Source organism: Chinchilla lanigera, unplaced genomic scaffold (assembly GCF_000276665.1).
Source record: "Chinchilla lanigera isolate Chin_1 unplaced genomic scaffold, ChiLan1.0 scaffold00009, whole genome shotgun sequence".
In the NCBI taxonomy this organism is placed as follows: domain Eukaryota; kingdom Metazoa; phylum Chordata; class Mammalia; order Rodentia; family Chinchillidae; genus Chinchilla; species Chinchilla lanigera.
The window spans coordinates 30,691,876-30,711,451 of NW_004955410.1; the positions used below are offsets into that span (position 1 = coordinate 30,691,876).

Sequence of the window (19,576 nt, forward strand, 5' to 3'; positions counted from 1 at the left end):
TGTAAATAGACCCACTGTGCTGGCAGTCGCATAAAACTATGCACATACAATTATTAATATCACGTACTACTTCATAGTAATAAATGACTAAGTTACTTGTCTAGGTATTTACTACACCATACTTTTTATTGTTTTCCTTTTAGGTTACACTCTTTCTACTTACTAAAAAGAGATTACTATAAAACAGTGTGCCTAGTGAGGCCAGAGCAGTAACCTTACATATCTCAAATTCACTATGTCACTTGTTGTATCAGGAAGACATGTCAAGTGATAGACCTAGAACAAATAGATTTAAGGACACTCTCTGATATTCCCACAAAAAAATTACCTAATGTCCATTTCTCCCCATTGTTAAGCAATGCATGACTTTATACTGGGGACTCCAGTCCTGCTTGGGATGTATAAGGCCACAAAATAATGTTAATTAAATGCTGACAACAAGAAAATGACAAACAGTGTACAAAATCATATCCTTTCTTGAATTCCTCAGAGCTAAAGTCACAAGACAAGGAAACTGAATTTCAAAGACTAAAAAGCATTGTGACAAAGGTCAGAATCTGAATCTCCCATTTCACCTTTGGAAGAATGTGGGAGGCAGAGAGTGTTGCCAAAGAGTGAGTAAGAAGAACTATATTTTTTAAAAAAATGAATTTCTGGAGGCTAAATATACATTCACATCTCATATCAAGTTAGAATAACTGAGAGTCCCAGACATCTGGGAAGCTCATATATACCCCAGGCTTCTTTCTCGCTCTTTTTTTTTCTTTCAAAGGAGGAAAGGTTTATTTAGCTCACAGTTTATGGAGGTTTCAGTTCATAATCAGCTGGCTCCAAGGCAGGGTGGCACATGGCAGAGGAGCAACTTCATGGTGTCCAGAAGACAGCAAAAGCAGCAAGATCAAAAAGGGAGGAGCCCCCCAAGCCTCTCTCTACTGTCACACTGGACACTCTTGAGAAGAAGGGAGGGCAGTTGAAAAGGCTAGGACCCTGCTTTAGTAGAACAGGATACAGCAGGGGGCTGTTGTCACTATGCCCTGAAGAGCCTCTCAGGAGAAGCACAAGCCATAAGCTGGTAGGGAAGAGGCAGCCAACACTCTGGCCCTAGCTTCTGAGTACATAGACACAGAGCCACCCACTTCTACAGGAGGGACAGCAAATCTTTCTTTTTGTATTTTAGTATGGAAAATATTTTAGTATTTTATGGCAAAGATCTGATACTTCTAAGGAAAGGAGAGATAGAAACAATAGAAATACCTTGGGCTAGGGTTCTACAACAATTGAAAAGGAAGATTTTCTACTAGTGGGGAGTGGCAGGACTCATCCAGATTAGGGACTACAAGTGTGTATTCCAGATTAGGGACTACAAGTGATCAGCAGCTGCAGCATGGCCATGGATGGAGTAGGATGGGATTTGGGGGAAGCAGAAAAAAAAAAAAAAACACCCAGTATGAAGATAAAAGAATTGTAGAAAGAATCAATAGAACAGTAAAGGAATAAAACACTGAAAAATTATATGATAGTTTTGAAAAATAAACAGATACAATTATAGAGATGAAAAATATTAAAATTATATTGTTCACTTAATAAGTAGGAGATTAAACTGATAGAAAACCAGCAGAGGAGAAAATTAGTATGGTAGAAGACAAATTACCCACAGTAGAAAGCAAAGAAACAAGTAAATGGAAGAGAAGGTTAAGGGTCACTGATTGAGAACTTATACTTCACTGAGGTTTCAGGAGAGAATATGCAATGCTCAAAGAGGTAAATTTATTTTCCAACATTGGAAAAAGTCAGGGCTCTTTAGATTTACGAAGGCCAATGAGTCCTGAGACAAAAATATAGTCATATCTAGACACATTACAAGAAAACATCAGATTCCCTTTAAAGGGAACACGAAACCCCTTAAAAGCAATAAAAAGAAGATTGCCAAAGTGGAACAATAACTGGATTAATTGTGGACTTATTATTGCAAGAAAACATGTCAGAATACAATAGATCAATATCTTGAAAGTGGTGAAAGATATTAACTGTCAGCTTGAATCCCTACAAATCTAATTTTTTTCCTGAGTGAAAGACAAAATAAAGACATTTACAGACAAAGATTGAAAAGAATTACTAAAAAATACTTATAAAGAAGAACTCTAAAAGGCTGTTGTTTAGGAAGAAGACATAGATGGAATGTACAAAGTACAAAAAAGAATTTTGAACAAGAAAGGGGAACGTTTGCTGAAAACTAAACAAACACCAACAGAGTAAAACAGCAATAATAATGGCTAATTTCTGGTGTTTCAGAAACAAGACTGAGCTAAAATACTAAAGGAAGAGCATACAAATAAGAAGCCATATAAATAAAGGCAAAGCAACTTCATGCCCTTTGATTGTTGTTCAGTGAAAGGCTTGGTTTGGTTAACACACACAAAAATGTGTGTGTGTGTGTGTGTGTGTGTGTGTGTGTGTGTGTTAAACTAATTCTAAAGTGAATAGGAAGTTTTATAACTTCCAAAGGAATACAGGAAATAAGAATCAAATTCATGTAACGGAGAAAAAACATGAACAGACAAATATAATGATCACCTTAAGGTCAGATATATTTAGCTTAGTGATCCTTTTCTTTGAGTACAGAGATATCAGGAAAATGTATTCACTTGGAAACTTGCTTCTTCCCAATTTTTGCGTTGCTTAAAGTTACTCATATCCACATAGGAGATGTTATGCTTTTTAATTTTTTTGCTAGCTTTTCTTTTTTTTATTTTAAAACTAAAAGAAGGAAAACATTAACAAACAAACATTTACAAAATAGCAAAAGAACAATACCAACAATACAGAGTTACAAACAAAGTGGTAGGAAATTAATAATGCTTGTTGTATTACATATTGATATCTTCAAAGTGGCTTCTCAGGAAAACAAATAGAGACATGCAATATTGATCAATCAAGGAATCATTAACTGTTTCTTTCAGCAAAGAAATAGAAGACAGTAGATCAAGTACTTTAACTATCCTGTATATACATACATACAAAATTTCTCCTTCTTCTCCTTCTCTGTTCCCATATCCCAGCTGCCTTTTACCCTTGAGCATTTTCCTTTCGTTTCACACTGTCTATCATACCTCCTAGTTTTTATTCACTCTTTCAGGTTTTACACTAGTGAGACAATGTGGTGCTTGCACATGCAGGTCTGATTTATTTCACTTATGAGTATGGTCTCTAGTTGTGACTATTTACCTATAAAAGCCTCGAGTTTATCTTTCTTTATAGCTGAGTAATATTCCATTATATAAAAGTATCACAATTTTTTTATCCAATCCTCAGTGGATGGACTTTTGGGTTGCTTCCACAATTTAGCAATTACAAATTGTTCTGCTATGAACACAGGTGCACATATATCACTGTGATATGATGTTTTTAGATCTTCTGGGAAAATACCCAGAAGGGGAATAGCTGGGTTGAATGGGACCTCTAGACCTAGTTTACTGAGGAATCTCCAAAATGATTTCCATGGTTGTTTCATCAGTCTGCATTCCCACTAGCAGTGTAGAAGAGTCCCTATTTCTCCATAGCCTCGCCAGCATTTGTTATTGGTTGATTTCTTAATGCTAGCCATTCTTACTGGGGTGAGATGGAATCTCAATGTTGTTTTAATTTGCATTTCTCAAATGACCAATGATGTTGAACATTTTCTCATATATTTATTCACCATTTGTATTTCTTTATCTGAGAAGTGTGTATTCATCTCAGCTGCCCGTTTTTGGATTGGGTCTTTGAATTGGGGGGGGGCTGATATTTTTTAATTCTTTATATGTTCTAGACAGAAGTCCTTTGTCCAAGGGACAGTCAGCTAAAATTTTTTCCCAGTTTGTGGGTTTTCCTTTTACTCTGCTGGTGATTTCTTTGGATGTGCAGAAATTTTTCAGTAGGATGAGATCCCAGTTGTTGATTCTTTGAAGTGTTTCATGGGCAGTTTGGTTTTTGTTCATGAACTCTCTGCCTATTCCTATGTCTTCAAGGATTTTACCTACTTTCTCTTCCAATAGATTTAGTGTTCCTGTGAGATGTGTGATCCATTTTGACTTGAGTTTGGTGCATGGTGATAGACTTGGGTCTATTTTCAGTCTTTGGCAGGTGGCAAACCAATTTTTCCATCACCATTTATTAAAGAGGCTGTCGTTCTTCCATTGAGTTTGTTTGGCCCCCTTTATCTAAGATTTGGTGGCTGAGTGTGTTTGCTAGCATTTCTTCTTCCCTTATTTCCTGTCATTCTCTGCTTTTACCCATCCACCCATTTATCTACACAGGTTGAGCACTGTTAATCTGAAAATTGAAAGTCCAAAATCCAAAACTTTGAGCACTGACATGAAGCCACAAGAATGAGAAATTACACACCTGACCATATATGACACGTCTCCATCAAATCCAGGGACACCAAAAATATTGTTTAGAATAACTATACTGTGTGTTTAAAAGGGTATATGAAACATAAGTAAGTTTTGCATTTAGACTTGGGTCCCCTTCCTAAGATATCTCATTGTGTATATGGCAATATTCCAAAATTTAAAAAATTTTGAAATCTGAAACTCCTGTGGTCCCAAGCATTTCAAATAATGGATTTTCAAAGCATGTATCCATCCATCCATCCATCCATCCATCCATCCATCCATCCATCCATCCATCCACCAACCCACCCACCCACTCATCCAGCCAGCCAGCCAGATAGCCAACTTTTCTTCTGTCCCTTCCCAATCATTTTTCCTTCTAAACATCTGTCTATATCAGGAGGGAATCATATGTCTGTCCATTCCTTCTTTCATTTACTCATCTTTATAATCAAATTCTTTATTTCTAACCCAGATCTCTTTCCAAGCACCATTTAACATCTTAGATATTTAAGAGATGCCTCAGAAAAAAAAGAGATGCCTCAGGATGCACATCTAAAACATCATTCTTAATTCTACCCCAAAACCAAGTCCACACCTCCCTAAACCCTTATCATCACAGCAAATGATACCACCTGTTACTCTAGTGCTCAGCCAAAAATCTGGGAGTCATCCTGATGATTGTGTAACTTAATCCTAACATTCCTTCTTCAACAAGTGTTTCAACTGATGGTGTCTTACCATCTTCACTGCCACCATTCTGTGTCCACACCCTCAACCTCTTTGTTCTAAACCACTGAAGTAGCAGCCTTTCTGTCCTTCTTTTCTCTTATTGTCCTTGCTTCAAAGCAGCCAGAGTGATTTTTTCCATGTGGATCAGAGCATGTTATGTCCTTCCTAAAATCTTCTGTGGCTTGTCATTGTGGGTAGAAATAAATAGAAAATTTCCACTATGACCCAAATGATTACTCAGCCCTCTGACCTGTCTTACTCTGCTTGCTGATCCTCTCATTTTTCCGCAGCTCCCCTGGCCTTCATGTTGCTTCAAACATACTATCTTGGTTAATTTTCTCATTGCTAAGACAAAATACCCAATAACCAAGATTAAAGGAGGAGAGATCTGTTATAGTTTACAGTTTGTTAGAGGCCTCAGTTCATAGTTGGCTGCCTCCAAGGCATGGAAGAGGGACATCACAGAGGAAAAACAGTTTATGGTGGGTGGAAGGCAGCAAAGCAGGAAAGTAGCAAAGAAGCAGCAAGTGACAACATTAGCCCTCTTCTTTATATTCTATCCAGGCTACATGTGCTTAGGGCAGGTAGTACAGACACTCAGCATGGGCATTCCTATTATCCACACCTAAAACTGTGCTAAACCAATCAGTGGGCTGATTTTGTAATAACACATCCTTGATCCAGGTATCACATACTTAATCCCAGCATCACACACTCTAGATTCAGCCACCTCTGAAAACCCCCACCTATGACCACATGAGACTTTGGGGAAACATTGTCATGGTTTGGGGCTTATTGCAAGGTGAACAATATAATACAGGACACATATTTTATAAGATTGTTTGTAATAGTCACCCAAAAAATCACATACAAGACAGTACAGAAAATCTGTCCACACATTATAGACCAAGAATTCAGCTGAAGGCCTGGATCCCATGATAATGTCCTTCCTGAGTCCAGCTGAAGACCTAGAGCTCATCGAAATGCCTCCAATGGAGGTGCCTCCAACTGGGGACCTAGAGTCCATAACAAAATCTCATGCAGGTGTGTTTCACATATCTGTGCTGGGATGGCCCAAAGGTCAGTGGTGGAATCTAGAAAGTCTGTGCCAGTGGAATGAAGGATCTGTGCTAGCAGGCTGAGGGATCTGCACTGGAGCCAGGAAGCAACACACAAAGTAAGAACCACAGCTCCCTTGAAGGGTACCACAGCCATCCTCAGCAACAGTGGGGTCTTAAGCTCCTCTGATGATCAGGAAAGCCAAGTTCCCATCAGGAAAGCCAATGAGACAAGCTTCTCCAGGAGACTGAGCTGTGCACCTTCTTCCCCTCCAGAGCCAGGAAGTGATGCTCAGAGTGAGGACCAGAGTTCTCCTAAAGTGAACCAATACCATTCTCAGTGCCAACAAGGTCCTGAGCTCCCTGGACAATGGGAACAGCCCAGTTCATCAGGAAAGCCAGCATGACAAAGTTCTCCAAAAGAACCAACAGCTCCTTACAGCTTCTCTCTGCTTCCAACAGGTTCTACCAACAGCTTCTACCAGCTCCCAACAGCCTCATCTCTTCTCCAGTTCTGCTCCTTGTGCTGCTGGCAAAAATCCTCAGGTGGGCCTTGCACACCCAGCACCATGCTTACTCAGTTCAGCTGGGTGTTATAAGTTGACCACCAGTTGTCAGTCCACCACAGACATCTAGAGACAAGCTGTAAGCACATACCCAACCTGTGTCCGACTGCACTAGGTCTGCAATATCAGGTCTCCACTGAATGTTATATATTGCCACAGAAAGGGGTGCTAAACACTTATTCATCTGAGCGTTCGTTTCTCAACATTTCACCAGTTTTTAAATAGTTAATTGTCTGTGTATCCTACACATGCATTCAACTTATTTGGGGTAGAGAATTTGTTTACTGTTATATATTCAGGGTCTATAATTATGCTCAGAGAGTAGTGGTAGCTCAGTTTTCATTTGTTGAATGACTAATTGGCATAAATAAATTCCACAATTTATGAAAAAGGGGTTATCTTTCTTTTATTTTTCTTAATGATCCAATAATCTGCTCAGGACCTTACTTACCAGAGCTAGCAAAAATTTCTACCTCCTCTGTCATGATTTAATAGTGTCCTGCCTTCTTAGGGTTGTAGAGGACCCTGAGTTTATCATGGTGTCAGAAAGGAGATGATCTTCTCATGTTGTACTGACAGGCCTACAGCCTTCATGTCCCCTTTGAAAGCAGTACTTATGTTTTCTTTTTGAAAAGTGTAAGCAGGATGCTCCTTTGTGTTAAGTCACACTGCACTTTGGAAGGAACCCCAGAACACTACACGAGTCTCATGCGTTGCCAGGCTGAAGAACCAAGCCCTGACCTCAGGAATTCATGAGGAACTTTGGTCTCTTCACTCTCTAGGAAGGTCACCTGTACTAAGTGTCAGTGTCCTTAGTCCACTGGATGGACAAAGGGCTCCCATATGCTCTGCAGGGAAACTGAAGGCTGACATTTTACAGTATGAGAGTATCAGAGTTTGAATATGAGAGTGTTTACTCACCCTTGGGTGCTACAGAGCTCAAAAATCCAGGCTAAGGCCACAGTCTTTGGAGTGGGAAGAGAAAATTCTCATACTCATCTGAAGTCCTTTTCAAAAGCAAGAGCAAGGCACACATTAATAATTTAATATAATTCTTTGTCAAACAGAATTATTCTGATATATGTAAATAAATATCCTCCTTTTCTAAGTAGAGGGGCCATCAACAATTGCCACACTTTTATTTCTCAAATTATAAAATCCTTAATTGCTATTCAATTATATAAGTGCAAAGCACAGTTAACAATTAAAAGCTGGGAGCTGGGGATATAGCTCAGCGGCACAAGCGCCTGCCTGGCAAGCACAATGTCCTGAGTTTGATTTCCAGTACATAGGAAAAGAACTAAAATCTGGATATGGTGTGGTGTGCTTGTAATCCTAGCACTCTTGGGAGACTGAGGTGGGAGGACTGAATGTCTGAGTAGCTCATTGACTCAGTGACACCTTGTCTCAAAATGCAAAATAAATAAAGGGTTGGGAATGTAGCTCAGTGGGAAGACCCTGGGTTCAACCTCTAAATATCCCTCAAATAGAAAAACAAATAAACACGAGCAACCCCTCCCAAAAAACCTGGGTTTCTGGGAAGGATATCTAGTGCTCAGTATTTTCATTTTGTTCTTATGCTTTGTAAAATGTTCAGTGATTTAGTGCATGCAATGACTTATTTATTATCCCCAGTAATTTAATTTAGGTATCACAAACTTAATCTAGTCATCATCTTATTCTGGAACCATTAAAATAACTTACACCAGTAGCATTTGATTGATCTTCTGTTATTTGTCTTATATTTTCAATTTATAACTTTTCCTGCAGATGGTGGAAACACTACAGAGAATTAAAATATTCCTTCATTAATGATGTAGATTATTTCATTTTCAAACATTCATTGTGGTTACATGTGTTCCAGTCTCAATATTCCAAAGTCAGTCTGCTCCCCAAGTTTTTGGTGTTAGAAAGGGAAAGTGACATCAATCATTTAAAACTTACCATTTTTATGAGTAACTAAAATATTTTTAAAATATGATAGAGAACATTAATACACAAATAAGGCATGTAAATTGATAGAAATAAAAGACAAATCAACTTAAGGCAAATAACAAACCAATAGAGACAACTTTGCCACAAAATTTAACAATCAAAGGTTATTATCATTATTATGTATGTAAAGTGTTATTACAAACTAATATGGAGAACACTGACAAACCAATTAAAGGGCACTAGATTCTGGAGATTCTAGGGTTAGATGGCTGGGTTCAAATCCTGTCATTTGTTATGTATCATATGAGTAGAAGCCTTGGCTTCCACACATATAAGAGTTCTTATTTGTAACATAGAGACAATAGAAATGACTGTTTACAGTGTAATTGAAAAGAGTAAGATCATACACGAGCAACTCTTGGTGAAATTACAGAGACTCAGTGCTTATTGTTATTTTGGCAAAAGATATAAATAGGCAATTTGCAAAAGAGGCCACACAAAAGACTACTAGACATAAACAGAACGTTTAATCTCACTAGTAATCAAATTAGCCTAATTTAATACAGCAATAGGATACCATTGTTTTCCTAGTACATCTTAATTTAAAAATACATTTGAATTCTTGCTTTTCATTCATATGTGGTGAGTCCTGGAATGAATATAAATTGAATCAATTTTGCAGGAGGCAGTGTGGCTATTTTTATCAAGAGCTTTAAACATTTTCATAGCTTTTGACAAAGACTGCAGTCCCTGTTCTACTCCAGCAAGCACTACTCACATTGGAGCATAGACTTGGCCTCCTGGGAGAATCTTTCATGTGGAACACACTGTGTGGGACCCTCTGGAGTTGAGCAGCTGAGCCCTGCCTTTGACCTGTTCAATTTACAGCAATGAAGCCCCAGAAAATAAGTACGAAGGCACCTAGAGACTTATACTCAAGAATTTATAGCCTAGTGTAATTTGCAAAGTCAAAAACATTGAACATCTTAAATTTAAACCAATAGAAGAATAATGGAATAAATTACTGCAGATTCATACGATGGAATCATATATAGCTGTTAAAAATTAGGTCAAGGACATGTAATGACGTGGGGAAATATTCATTCAAACTCATTCCAGCAAAGAAGTAGCTTTATTACGGTCTCTAATTACAAAAAGTAAGATGTACTCGTTTAAAAATTGCACAATATAAAAAAATTAAATACAGTAGATACTAATAATTTTAACATTTCAAGATAGACACCTTTGATATAGGTCCTAATAGCTATTTTTCCACATGATCATATTCTTACAAATGTAAACTGCAAAAAGCAGATTGATAAGCCAGTCCCCACAGGGTTGGGAGAATGATAACAAACATGTTAAAGTACTTACTTATAGTAGGGGAAAGATGAGTAATTTTACTCTTTCATCTATCTCTTTCTTATCTCTGACATGTCTACAAGAAGCATGAATTACGTTTTTAAGAAAAATATTTAAAATAACATGAATGCTGGAAATGACTTTTTCTTACTTGTATCTATTTCTTTTAGTGCTTTGAATATGGAATATAAAAAGTAGACAATATTCTCTTTGCAAAATGAGAAATAACACTCATTAATCACTTAGCCGTCTTCTTCTTAATGAAGACATGCAAATGTATATGCAAATGAGCTGAACCTCTATTATGAGACAGTGACAGGATGCTCTACAAAAGAGAAGGTAATGATAGAGTTTGAAAAATAGGAGGGCAGAGGAAGGTTAGCAGTGGTGGAAGATTTCTTTTCTGAATGCCTTAAAAGAGTTGTATTACTCTGATAGTATTCTGTCTAACAATAATAAAAAGATCACCAACAGCAGTAAGAAATGAAAGCTAGTCATACTGACATGACACATAGAGAATAACAGAATGGGGTGTGAAGACTCAGATGAAAATGTATGAAGTTGTAATATTGTTCCAATTTCATCATAAGTCTTGGCAGATCATCCTATTCAACTATTTGTCAAGTTTAGTCAATATCACCCACATCTAACCCTAGGGTACTTTTATCCAATATCACACATTTGGATTAAAACTGAAAAAGATCAGTTCAACATTCAAAAATTTTTGCCACAATAACACTCATTCGCATGTTTAGAAACACAAATTGAGTAAACTCAGTGTCCCTCAAGACTGTTGGTGTTCAGTAGAAAAAGGCTTTAATACCACGAGAGAGTACAAAGCATTAAGGTTCTTGAATATAACTGTCCCAAGGAGAATTGGAGCTAGGCTTATAGAAAATTAAATTCATAGGACAGGACAGAAGAGAATATCAGACAGCATCCTATTGTGTTAATCCTGTTTCTGCCCTCTCATGTGGAAAATCAGGACAGCCTGCTGCCTTTAAATGGCTTGGGAAACTGCAATGAAGATAAACAGTTGCATTCTATAAACATTTTTGAAATTCTATTATAGGAAAGGTTCTTGGAACAGGGAAGGGAGATACAAAAGCTGTGAAATGCCCACCATTGCACTCCCAAGTCTTTCAGTCACACGAGAGAACCAGGTAGAAAGACAATTGCAAAACACAGTAGGATTTATTAAAGTGCTGACTTGGTGGCATAAACACAGGAAGAGATTAGGTGGCACTTCATAAAAAAAAGGCTGTGATCCCTATTATAGGGATCATAGACTTTTTCACTTCAAGCAGGGCCCAGGACTAGCAGCTTCAGCATCACAAGCCCACTGGTTAGGAATGGAAACCTTCTCCCCCATCTCCAGATCTCCTGAGTAGCACCTCTGCAGTGGACCCAGGAATCAATGCTAATAGCACTCCAGATCATGCCTATGGGTTTTCAAGCTTAAGAAATAGATTTGCTCTGAAGTATATGCACAGTGATATAAGAAGACATGATCTTTTATGTTGCTCCTAACAAACTTAAATAACACAAAATGTTTTATTCCTTAACTATCCAGGCTCATTGTAGGAAAGTTAAAAAATGTGGAAGAATACAAAATGTAAAGAACATTACCTTAATTTATCAATATATCGAATAGGGTTCTCCAGAGAGACTGAACTGGGGCAGGGGCGTGGGAGAGAATACATACACACAGTATGAATATGAGATAAATATGCACATTCATAGATGAGATAGATGTAGATAAGAAACCTACATATAGGAGATATATATATAAATACTATATACAGGACATGTATATAGGATGTATGTACTTGTACAGGAGATACGGCCCTTCTACCCTGATGTTTCTGTGTTGGAGCCAGCTGGCCAAGTACTGAATTCTCTGTAATCCTGAGGCAAATGAAGCTCTTGCACTTTCTGTTGTACATGTTAGATATCATGTCGCTGCAATGGGAACACTGACAATAGAGATAGATGCAGATAGAAGAGATTTATTACATGCTACTGGCTCACCTGATAATGGAGGCAGGTGAGTGCCAGATTTGCAGGGTAAGTTGTCCTCTTGAGCCCCAGGAGAGCTGATGATTTAGTTCCAGTCTGAAGGCCAGCAGGCTTGAAACCCAGGAAGAGTCAATGTTTCAGTGGAAATAAATCCAATGTTTCAGTGGAAAACAAAAAGCTGATGACTCAGTCTAAAGGCTATTAGGAAGCATTTTCTTTTACTTTCTAAGGGCACTTAGCATTATTCTGCTATTCAGGCCTTCAACTGATTGTATGAGGCCCACCAACATTGGGGAGGTCCATCTACTTTACTCAGTCTGTTGATTTTAGTGCTAATCTCATCATTCTCATTGAATCATTCAGAATATCTGGCCATGGTATGGCCCATGGTCATGGGCCATGGTACGGTCCATGGTCATGGGCCATGGTACGGTCCATGACCAGGGCCATGGTACGGTCAGGCTGACCATAAAACTAACCATCTCTGCAGTTTGAGTCTTATGTGTCCTTTAAAATTCTCTATATTACTAAGGCTTGGTCCCTAGCTTGGAGCTGCTGGGAGATGGTGGAAAGTTTAAAAGTTTGAAACATTTTGTTTTATCTAATTTGTCATCCTTTCAATTTCCTCCCTGAGGAATGGGCGTTTATGTGGATGAGAATAAACTCTTTGGATATGAAGAGTCAGCTAAAATACCTTTTGTCCCTCTGCTGTTGCCCCGCTTGGATGTGGATGGTGGGCGCATGCATCTGTGATGCCACTTTTTCTATGCAAGTGGTGGGCTTCATTTTCATACATTCAGAACAAATAGGAAGTCAAAAGTATTTTCCCCAAAGCAATTTTTCTAGCTATGGCATGAAGCATTTCTCTGGCGCAAACATCACCCTTCAACCCTGTCTGAGCTGAAAATCCCATTTCTAATCTTCTTTCTGATCGAGAAATGATAGAGTGGATTTGCTGGGAAGCATCTGCCTTGCTGACAGCTGCTTGCCCTTGTGGGAGTGGCCTTCAACTAGGTGCGTATTGTTTATGCTTATTCATCCAAATCTGTATTTTAAAAACCATAGTGTGGATTAAATCTGAAGAAGAATTCTCCCCATCATTGAGAAATTTGTGTCCCGGTATTATATCCTATTTTCTTACATCATGAAGTCTATGATTACATAGTCTAATAAAAAGCCCTTGACAAGAATTTGATTCCTTCTCTTTTCTTTATGACCAGAGAAAATCCTGGCAAAATTATGAAGCAACATGAGCCCTCACCATTTGCAAACAATCTCTCCAGCAGCATAAATCCTCTTTTCCTCATCACAAGTTTCAAACCGTAGCAGTATATTGCAATCACATGAAAAGCATATATAGCATATATATAGCATATATATAGAAGTATATATATAGAGAGGGTGTGTATTCCAATTTAACTATTCTAGGGTGTGATCTGGGTATTGGAATTTCTAAAAGCCTTCAGGATGATTCTAAATATACTCAGAGTTACAAACAATCATCCTTGGCTGCTTATTACTCAACATGAGGTGATGTATCTAGCTTCTTAGAAAGGCAGGGTGTGGGCCCACCCCAGACTGGCTGAACGAGAATCTGGGTCTGAGCAAGACCTCCAGCTAATCTGTGGGTATATTAAAAGTTGTACAGTTCTGTCCTATATGCTGGGCCTCTTCTTGGAATTACATTTAGCCTTGAGGGAAATATTAAATTCATTCACATGAAAATAGTGCGCTCAGTGCTGGAGGTCCTCCAATGGCGACAAAATCATAGCGTGCAATCACAGCACAGTTGAAGCTGAAGGAGGGAAAGTTCTGATTATGGAACTTCAAGCTCCTGTGAGCTGGATAGAAACATTCACAATACCATTATGTACTTGTGAGGAATGTGTTGGTAGGTGATTTTGTTGTTGTGGGAACATCATAGCATATGCTTACACAAACCTGGATAGTACATGCAAATACTTTGAATTGGCCTCTTGATGCAATCAAGGGACAGGGTAAACATGAGACATCTGAGGCTCACATAACATGTCATGCTGTTTTACAATAAACTTTATGAGATGTGATCAAAATAGATGGTGAATGTTTAAAGTAAAAGAATTTACTGCGATAAAAGAAACATTACCATTAATCCTCCTCAGAATACTTACCCTAGCTTCAAACCTACCCCACAGTTCTTACCACTTTCTGAGGCAATTGTAGAAGTCCCTTCCCTAAGGGTCTTTATACGATGTGATAAAAAAAATATGGCGAATGCTGCTGTTGAGTGCCATCCATTGGAGAGGCAGGCTCAGCAAACAGTAGGATGTGTCCTCATCCACCCTATTTACTGGATCTGGCACCATGGGACTTCTGGCTCTTCCCCACAGTCAAAATGACCATGAAAGGCCAACATTTTGAGTGGATTCAGGACATCGAGGCAGCCAGCACAGTGTACCTAAAGACATTAATGAGAGAAGATTTCCAGAAGTGTTTCAGACAGTGGCAAGAACTGTGGGATAAGTGTACTCAAAGTACAGGGGAGTATTTTGAAGGGCAGTGATGGCAGTGTGTATTTTACCTGTAATGAATTTTAAAAATTTAAACATTCACCATATATTTTGATCATATTTTATATTTTTGTAAATAGGAGTACACTCTAAAATTATGATAAAAGTATAGTACAGTAAATATATCTACCCATTACAGTCATTTGTGAGAGTTATCAAATAGCATGTACTGAACATAATTGCATGCATTGTGTTTCTGACAGGTTAAGTTTATTTCCACCAACATCATCACAAACATGAGTCACATACCGTGCTATCCACTTATGACAGCTGCAAGTCATTAGGTATGGGAATTTTCAGCTTCATTGTAATCTGTGAGCCCACAGTTGCATATATGGCCTGTCGCTAACCTCGCGCCATTGTGGCACATATGTGCATGGTATGCGTGGCTCTCTGGGCTGTCAGACTGAAACCGTGAATGAGAAAATACGAGGCATCTAGAAATAGCCTTTGACACTTGACACTGCGCGATTTGTTAAAAAAAAAAAAGGCTGAAAAGAAAGTTATCATCATGAGTAATAGTGATAACTGTTTCTGTAATTGTCACCTTTGCAGTATGAGGGTCCCAGGAAGAAACAGAGGTCACCTGTTGTAGGCTGTCAGAGCAAAGATGTAGATGTCTTCGTCTCTTTCTTCCCAGGGCCCAGGAGATTTCCTGACTTACAGTGAGTGCTTAATAAGCTTTGGTGAGTGAGTTAACCAATGCATCAATAAACAAACAGTTAGCAGAGAATACATTTATAGGATAACTTTATGAAAGCAAATTTTGATAGTAAAAAAGCCTAAAGACAGAAATCCACCCCAGAAGACGTGAAAAACAAACTCACTCTATGCTTTCGCCCAGAGCAGGCTTACAGCTCTCTTCACTTTAGTTTACCCTAGATCTCTCTTAGGACACTGAGGGCAGAAAAAAGATCTGTAATCTTAAATGTCAGAAAACAAAGCCAGAAGGTGCAATATGCAGAAGAAATCATACTCAGTGACATTCTGGCTCTATGCGTATTTTTTTCCTTAAGAAAGAAAAGCCCACATTTCCCTGTGTCTCTCATTAGCGAGATATAGCTGACAAATGAGCGCGTGTGTGTGCCTGACCTGCCTGAGCTAAGCGGCCAAACAGGAAACGCAAAGCCGTCACCCTGGACCCCTCCGCAGATCAGAGACCCATTGCAGGAATACCTGTACCCGCAGCGCGTGTGGCCACTAGGGGTCCCCCGCAGCCGGCGCCGTGCACTGGGAATTGGGAGCAGAGGCGGCCTCTCTTTGTCTGCACCCCAGGTGTGGGCGCCTCTTTGTTCGCAGGCAGGGCTGCTACCTGCGGCGGGGGAGTGGGCTCCTCGCTCGGGATACCAGGCCGCCTGGGCACCTTTCCGGGAGACTGAGGGGGCCTCAATTTCAGCCCTTACTTCGTCTGACAGTACCTCCCAAGGGTCAATGCTTTTCTTCTCACAGGAGAGCAGGTATCTTCCTATTCGAAACAAGGCTTCAACTACAAATAGTTCTCAGAGCGACAGAGTATATTGCTGTTGAGAAATTGATGGCAAAAGGACCACTTTTAAGGCTACTGTAGAGTATTTGCCATAAAATATTTAAAGCTACTTGACGAATAGCCCCACTATTCTCTTGTGAATGCAGGCCACTGGATTAATCTTGAAAGTAAGGAATATTTCATTCTGTGCTTAGCACAGGGAAAGGGAATGACCTTCACTGAGAAACACTCCAGAGTGTCTGAAAGGAGGGAGCTCAGCTCCAGCCACATTCACCCCACGGTATGTTCCTGTCCCACAGTGTGTGCCTGTCTGCTTTTAAACTTTAAAGAAACACTAAAGCAAAATAAACAAATACAGTAACCAAGAGCTACCCTGGACACAATAAATTACTACGTGAGTTGTAACAGCCACTCCCCAAGTGGGGGTGGGGAGTGTGTGCCAGCATTTTCTCTATTAAAATTTTGTGCTTTCGTTGTCATCATTGCAGTTTTCCTTGTTCACGGCAAAGACCCTGCCCTGATCTCATCAACTTCTTTCTGGGCTGCAGATGTGCTACTCATTGCCTTGTCTTGTTGCTCAAGGGTCATAGGTACTGAGGTGCCCCTGAGAACCACTGAGGGATTCACTGGCTTCTTAGTTTGCTCATTTGTTCAACAAAATTTGACAAATATCCACTGAGCCCTCACTGTGTGCAGAGGATGGCAAGGAATCCAAGGGTGGGGTGGACAAGGATCCTGCACCAAGGAAGCTTTTAACAATCAAGGAGAGAAACTATGTACCAGAATTACCATTAAAGGAAGGCAGGGCGGAGATCTGTTAGTGGAGAGGTATAGAAGGTCTGAAGGAATTTGCCAGGACAGCTGGCTTCTGGCTGGGGAATCAGAGTGGACTCCCCAGACAAGGTACCTGCTGGGTGGAAATTCAGCACAGGAAGGATGGGTAGCAGGGAAGGCCTTTCAGAGGCCAGTGCTGTCAGCACCAAGGGGCCCTGGCACAGGGAGGAAAGGTCACTTTTGTGAAGCAGAGGACAGGAAAAACCTAGGAAAGGGAACACTGGAAGGGGTTGAATGCCAGGAGAAAGCTAAACTAAAGTGAAATGGTAATGTTTAGTCCTACACAGACCAAATTATCCACAACAGTCCTTTTATCCGTAGGTCTTTTAATATTGCAGAAAGAAACAGAGATATCCAAAATAAATTCTAACAGATCAGATTAGATTTCAAACAGATTAAGACCTTTGTAGCACCAATATTCCCTTTTCACTGGCAAGCAGGAATCACATAATGCCATACAAGAATGATAAAACACACGAACTGATTTTTCTCATTGTTTAATATGGAGAACTATTTCGGAAGTTCCGTAAAGACGGTCTTGAGCCTACTGGTGGAGAAGAGGGTTAGCATTTCGTTTCAGCCGCTGCCTACTGATTTACTGATGTAAGGAGCAGCAAGCATCTAGGCCTCTGAACTGAAGAAAGATGATAGCGAACAGCCATGCCTGCTGAGTTCTCTCCATTGGTTATGCTTTAACGATCCAAATGATCCATCAGCTTTTACATTTCCGTTCTGCACCTGGAGCTTTACATTTGTTCTTCAGAATAATGGGCTTCATGGTTACTGTCCAACTCCTGCCAACAGGCTGGGCCTCACCTATAAGTCTCCATCTTTTTCTGATTTTGTGCAGCACAGCATGGCCTGGAGGTGGGTGGTGCCATCACAGCAAGTATCCCTTCATCTATCAATTTGGAATAACAAAAATAATCTATTTCTCAAGGCCATGTTTTACTTTCTCTAACTAAAGCTCTATGAAGGCAAATATTATCATCCAAACTGCAGATATAGAATCTGACATTCTTCTGTGAGACATTAGAGTTGAACAATGAAACCCATTGCTTATTGCTCCATTTGGAATAACGACAACAAAAAATGTTTACACTGTGGGCCAACAATGAGACATTTTACCTGCAGAATAAGTCACTGCTTGTTAGTTATCTCCAGTGGAGGAGGCAAAAACTTTTTAAACCATAAGTTCCATCCTTCAAGTGAACAATTTACAATCATTTTCATGACACACACTTTACGCCAGATACTACACATATCTTGTTTAATATTCGCCACACTCTGTCAGTACTTTTATTGCAGATGGAGAAACTAACTGAGCCTAAGAAGTTGCTCACGGTCTCATAGCTAGGAAGTGGCAGAACCAAAGTTTGAACCCAGACGTCATTTTCAAAACCCAGATAGTAAGAATCTTATTAGGTGACATAGCTAAGTCCACCATCTAATGATCTTAGATGAGGGATATGCTGTACACATTACTAGTCAAATAAGTAAATACTGTCTTTGATCAAGCAAACTCTGGGGAGACGAAGTTCCTTTCTGACAGAGACGTCAAGCTCATGAGGGACACGTATCCTTGAAGGTCTGCAGATGATGCCACATTCCACAAAAAGGAGAAAACTTGAATGTGTGTGTGTGTGTGTGTGTGTGTGTGTGTGGAGAGGTACTGGTGATGCTCCAGTCTCCTAGTGCTGAGCAGGGGTGCTTCAAAATTCAGTGCAGGTGAGGACCAAGAAGACCCATTCCAATGTGACTGTACAGTACTCAGAAGCCTTTGACTCTTCAGCCAGACATATACAGTATTTAAAAATGAACCTTATTGGGAAGTCATACTGGGATGGTGTCCTGAAGGAAATTTTTAAAAAACAGTTTAAATCAACTAGAAAATGTGACATGAGTGCATATTGTGATTGCTTAACATTTGTTATTCACTGTGCATTAGGTAGTTGGATATGGATCCCCCCAGGACCCAGCTACCGCTGTTCCTATGTCACTCCTGATAATTTTTAAATGGACTATGTCCTTTTAACCATGTTTTTAAAAATTGAACTACCCCCAATGTGAACACTTTCCATTTTGCTATATAATGAGGGTACTTTCATTCCTTTAATGTTCGCTCTTTCCTTTGATCTAACCATTTCTGTTCAAATTTCACAGTTTTCTGTTGCTTCAGGATTGAAAGAACCGATTACCCTGCTGGGAGCGTGAAATAGACTTAAAAAATCTGCATGATAGTTCCTCCAGGTGAAATTAATTTAGGTTTAAATACAGGAGAAAGGTGCACACCTTGGCTTTCTCTCCCACACCTGAGCAGTTCCTTTCCCCAAAAGGGCACAGTGGGACCTGCTGCCACGTCTCAAGTCTTTTGTGAGGATCCTTTGCAAGGCAGTCACAGAATCTCTTTCTTTCTGACACTCTGCTTTGTGCAGGCCTGATGAATGTTTGGAGTGTCTCTCTTTCTTTGAAGGCTAGCCTCAGAAGCCCAGTGGACCCACTGAGCAATATCGGTGGCATATCTGTGCTTAGGGTACTGAGGGTAGCTGAACTGGCTTCCTGGGCTTTTAGGAAATGTACCTTCTGGCAGGGAAGAGGCCATCAGCTCCAAAGCAACAAAGGACAATTTGGAGGGAATGGAAGTGGCACGCCACAGCTTCCC

At 39.6% G+C, this 19,576-nt stretch overlaps 1 protein-coding gene across 5 annotated transcripts in view; it reads right to left on the minus strand.

The window, feature by feature from the left end:
* The window catches only part of Cpvl (carboxypeptidase, vitellogenic-like), a 165,961-nt gene that overhangs the window by 145,041 nt on the left and 1,344 nt on the right, over positions 1-19,576 (minus strand). Inside the window, exons 1-4 of one of the 5 annotated variants that reach the window (XM_005377477.2) lie at positions 14,227-14,358; positions 12,058-12,156; positions 8,434-8,511; positions 7,651-7,736 (exon numbers count right to left, since the gene is read on the minus strand). The exons of 1 other annotated variant lie outside the window; for it this stretch is intronic. The gene's annotated coding sequence lies outside the window, so the exon portion shown is untranslated. Of the gene's footprint in view, positions 1-7,650; positions 7,737-8,433; positions 8,512-12,057; positions 12,157-14,226; positions 14,359-19,576 lie in introns of those variants that run through there. 3 more of the 5 variants (XM_005377478.2, XM_005377480.2, XM_005377479.2) reach the window with 3 other exon arrangements.